At 34.8% G+C, this 5,457-nt stretch overlaps 1 long non-coding RNA gene across 1 annotated transcript; it reads right to left on the reverse strand.

The window, feature by feature from the left end:
* Nucleotides 1-4,111: 4,111 nt before the first annotated feature.
* On the reverse strand, nt 4,112-5,241 carry LOC135087373 (uncharacterized). The gene is made up of 3 exons (XR_010260779.1): nt 5,051-5,241; nt 4,386-4,472; nt 4,112-4,189 (listed from the first exon to the last, which is right to left on the reverse strand). It is a non-coding gene; the product is annotated as an uncharacterized LOC135087373 (long non-coding RNA).
* Between the last annotated feature and the right edge of the window lie 216 nt (nt 5,242-5,457).

Consider the following 5,457-nt stretch of genomic DNA (forward strand, 5'->3'; position numbering starts at 1 on the left):
TATTAGCTTGGACATATCTTGTAGGACACAAACAAATTCCTCCGCGTATTCCTTTCTGTATGAATCGTATAATTTCTAAGTCAGTTAACAATTCCAATTGAACACCTGTTTTAAGCAGCATAGCGTCAAATGATAAACTCGGAGCAGTTAAATAAAAGGCTGGATCTAAAAGATAGTTCGACTTGCAAACTTTTCTAAAATTTTCGAATATATCCGCTAACAATAATACATCTGTTTTTAGATAAAGGTCAGTGTAACGTCCCATGTCTTTTATTTTGAATGTAGACCAAACTTCTTGTGCATGAGCATAATCTGCTTCGCTTATGGCTTCATCAATCAAAGAATTATAAAAACTTTCTTTTGGGGGGAGCTGTTTTTCAGAAAACGAATCCCAACTTTTTATGTAATCATAAGGATAAACTCCTTTACGAGTTAATAATTCAAATTGTTTTTCATTAGGATAGCTATTTTTCAAATGAGCAAAATCAGTTTTATGCAAACCTTTTGCCAACTTTTCTAAGCTTGTTCCTAAGAACTGAAATGAATCAACAAATCGTATTTGAGCATATTTTTCGTTCTTTAATTTTAAAAATTTCGTAAAAGAAATATAATTTTCTTTATTCCTCGGTATAACCTTTACAGGTCCGGAACTCTCAGCTAATTCTTTTATAAATAAATGACTATCATAACCAGCTAAGTTATGGAAAAATACAGGTACTAACTTAGGAACACTGTACCGTAAATTACAGTATTGATGCGCAGCGCCTCTATATCGTCCGGTAAGGTGACAATGGTCTCTAACTTTGTCAATTATCAATAATTGATTACAAATATGACAAACATCGGCTCTAGCAAAATCCTTAGCATTATGATTATTAAATTCCATCTTTACTTCATTATTTAAGATTTCATAAATTTTTCGAATATCTTCATAAAGTTTACTGAGAAATGTAGGTACACAGTCGGAACCTCGATACTGAACAAACCGATTTAAACTTTTGTCAAAAGAGCAAACTATAAAATAGGCAAAAGCTGCTGGGATGTGACGTTGACGAGGAGAAGTGTAACTTGTACTTGGATTTGGCTCACAACCTTGTATTGGTTCTAAGAGTGTTTCAAAATCAGCGTATACGACAAAGGGAACATCTTGCTTCCGCTCAAAATTTTTAAATTGCAGATATGTTCCCTTATCAGGTAATACTGTACAGACGCCACCGCATACATGATCGTTAAGACTATTTTCAGTGGTAAAAAATAGTAAACAATCATCACAAAAATATAATTTGCCGTGATGTTTAGTGATTTGGCTTCGAACAAGTCGAGACAAGTTTTTTATCAAAACGAAATGACTTTGACTCTCACCATCAAGTAAAAGTAAATTAATTTTAGTTCTATCAGATGATTTGAAATCTGATCTGTAAATAGGACCAACTACAGTACGGTTATTTTTTAATGAATAAACGTTTATACTTATATTCGAATTATTGATTTCGAAATTATGTATATGGGTCATTCCATAAAAATCTGTATATTTTCGACGTCATTTTGTCCGTAACTTTTTTAAGATGCTTTTGAATACTTTATTAGTGTAAATTATAGTTTATTAATTAATTATGTTATGTCTAAAAGGGCCAGTCACTTTATGCTTTATTTTAGGAGAAATTATAATTTTCAATTTTTTCATACTACATTACTCCTATATGACTTCTAATAAAGTATAAAACTTATAACCTTAACATTTATAGATAAGTTAATATACTTAATGTAGTTGTTTTGTTATTATCACTATATAAAAAACGTCATTCCCTAACTAGTAATTTAGTCCCAAGCGCCGTTTAAAGCTAGGGCCTGACGGTCTAGGGACTGACGATTTGGAGTAAAACTTAACAGAAATGCAGATTAACTTTATATTATAAGATGCTTAATACGATGTACCGAAAATAGCCGAAAAACCACACGTAAATACTATTAAATTATACACAATTTCCTATTGTAATCAATAAAGCTACTCAACTAGGGACTGACGAAGTGACTGTATCAACACATGTTTCCGCAACAACTGCCACGTTTGCACTAATCCAAAAAACGGCTACCGCAAAGCCAGTATGGTCTGAGGATAACTTCGTGTCGTACTTTAAACTCAACTAAATGTCATTCACTCTAAATACATATTATAGCGCAAAATTATAAAATCAGTGCGTGGCGAGGGAATGACGCTAAAAGCTGTGGACTCTTTTTCAACTAAAGAAAATCAAATTATTGTTTATTGAAACCGCAAAATATTAATAGAATTTGGTGTAATATACATTTAAATTGATTATTCGTTAATTAAAACAAAGGATACAGTTGATGTTTTTATAAATATGGGTTCCAAAACACAAACTTTTGGAGTACGGACATGCCTAGGGAATGACGTTTTGGGTCATTTAAAAGGAATTTAAGATATTTTAAAAATAGTTTCAAAAAATATAAATGGGTGATGAATAAAGCAGATTGCGAGCTGTTATTTAACAATTTGGGAACAAAATATTAACAAATATTTCATGTGAAATGTGGCGCGGACTAAGAGTTGACATATTTTTGTGGAATGACCCATATCATTAAATGTTACGGGAAAGGACATGTCTTTAATGTTAAGTATCTTTTTATAATGCGGATAGGAAGAAGTCCTTTCGCTGTTCTTTTTAACAGGATAAAGTGCAGCGACTACGCTCCACAAAAAGCAATGTTTATCCTTATTTCGAATATTAATACATGCTTTTTTCTTTTTAATCACTAAAGGTAGGTCAACATAAGTTGATCCAGACCCTCTTAAAGGATCGAATTTGTTAACGTTAACGTCTAAAGATATGCTACTTAAGAAAGTCCAGCCACTGTCACGCTCTTCAAATTCTTCTACCTTTTTTTTAATAGTACTTACAAGTGTTAAAAACATTTTATCGTAATTAAAATTGCGATGAACGATAAAATTCTTAGTAGTAAAGGACTTTGTTTCGCGAACATTGTTCTTAAATAAAAGAAAACTAGCATAATATTCAAAGTTTACCTTTACGCTTATATGTTTCTTCAAAGCGATCTGCAAAATATTATTAACTTTAGAATAGATACTTTGTAAAAATGTATCAGGTAAGGCGTTCTCAAATTCCTCTGTAGCAACTATTCTATAAGAAGCGATTCGACCACGGAAAGCTGTTGCAAATTCAACAACACCATCAACGTTAGCCTTCTGAGTCGAAGCACTATTCCTATGTCTATTACTTCTTAGATGCCCTACCCACTGTCTGTTCCCTACTTGTAATGAACAATCAGAACAAAAAGGCATTTTATAATACTTACTTACTTACTTACAGTAGTAAAATTAAATTATATTTACCTAGCACTCGAGTAAAATGTTAAAATTATTAAGTATTACACACTACACTACTCGTTTACAGAAGCAGTAAATATTCATTGGTTTAAGAGCCCAATTCTATAAATTAATAAATGTTACTGAAGAAAAATGTGTGTGAGTGTTTTAAGTGTGTGAGCGTCTGTCAATTAACTATATTGCGTGAGCTCGAGTTAGACCAGAACACGGCTAGCAGACCTCGACAAAACCTATTTTACTTGTGCTCAAAACCAATGAAGACTTACCGAGTATTTTTTTAACCAAAATACCTTATTACCTTAACCTTTACCTTGAAAACCTGTCCTACCTCTCAAAAATTACCTTTTACCTTAGGGCTTGGGGTCGATACATAAAAATACTATAACTAAATAAAACATAACACTAAACCGAACACATTACTTTTTATTACTATAAAATATGGGCTTGCTATCAGCGAACAAGGAGGACTTGGTCTTCTGCAAGAACTTCTGCAGACAAGCCCACTCTGGCTGGTCTCGGTCGAGCTGCGCCTTCAGCGTCACCAGAGCCTTGGTGTAGCGCAGCTCAGGCGACGTCGTCAGCGCGTCCTCGGTGGTGTACACGCGCGTCTCCACGTAGTACGGTCCGTCGAGGAGCGTGCGGCGCACCACACAGCCGTTAGCAACGCGGTTGCTGATGCTGCTGTCAAGCTGCTTATTGCGAGCTGGCGAGCGTTGCGCGTTCTCAGCAGCCACACTTTCTTCGTCTTCCGACAGCAAGCCCAGTATATCCAACGTCTCTTGGAGCTTCCCTGTGTGTCTGGGTTTCTTAGAAGAACCAGCTCTGTAACATAAACAAGCTGTATTAATATACACATTTACGTACATTTACGTTGCAAAATAGTCTCGTTCACAACTACATAAGAACCTCTCATCGTTTGTTCAAATGAATCTACATTTAAAAACAAAACAAGTACAAAAAAACACATAATAATGAAAGGTGTGTATGTATATATGTGCTTATATCTACACTTGCTTACCTGATAGACTCTTTGGATCTACTCGCAGACTTTCGCTTCGTCTTTGGTTTGCGTTCAGGCTCGAAAAATTCTAACTCTGAATCAGACCTGCAGAAAAAAAAAACATTTGTAATGCACAAATACCATACTGAGAAAGTCAGAATTCCTCACATACATCGTAAAATCACTGGAATTGCAAACATCACTGATTTATGCTTTACTAGCTTTTGCCTGTGGCTTCACCCGCGTGGAATTCAGTTTATCACAGATCGTCATTAACTATTAACGCCAAGAGTAACAAACATACATACATCTAAACATCCACACAAAGTTTCGCATTATTTGTGATCAGTTCTTTGGTATACCAGTGATTATGTTTATCTGTAATAAGGCTTGCAGACCATGAGCTAAGCTAAGTTAGTTTAGTTTGGCTCGCATAGCTGACACAATTTTCCTTACTTGTGTGCAAACTGCACAAACACTATTGGAAACTGCGTCAGCTATGCGAGCCAAACTAAACTAACTTAGCTTAGCTCATGGTCTGCAAGCCTTATTACAGATAAACATAATCACTGGTATACCAAAGAACTGATCACAAATTTAGGCTAAGTCCTAATCGCAGTACTAACATAACAACAAATCACAGTAAAGATAGTCAACATAAAAAATAGATAATATGTACTCACATGTTGAACACTCACAATTTTATTTACGTCACTGATGATGATGATTCCTCGAAGAAATGACTTTACTGGAGCCGATTCTAATGCAGGAGCACTTCGAAATACAGAATGAAGCTCTTGGTGCGAACCTCCAAATTTAAAGGGAAATTATCGTTAATTCAGCAATAAGTTTAGGTTCAACGAAAACGATTGGTGTACCTAGGGGCCGTCCATAAATTACGTCATCGATTTTTTCAGATTTTAGACCCCCCCCCCTACAATCATCCTAGCGTCATTACTTAATGACCCCCCCCCCCCTTCTCCCAAAATTGACGTCATTACCAGTTTGACAAAATTAAAACACTTGTAGAATCACCTTTTTTTTTTTAATAGATAGAGTGATTCTTAAGGAAGGTTTATATGTATAATAC

Source organism: Ostrinia nubilalis, assembly GCF_963855985.1.
Source record: "Ostrinia nubilalis chromosome W unlocalized genomic scaffold, ilOstNubi1.1 SUPER_W_unloc_1, whole genome shotgun sequence".
NCBI classification, from domain to species: domain Eukaryota; kingdom Metazoa; phylum Arthropoda; class Insecta; order Lepidoptera; family Crambidae; genus Ostrinia; species Ostrinia nubilalis.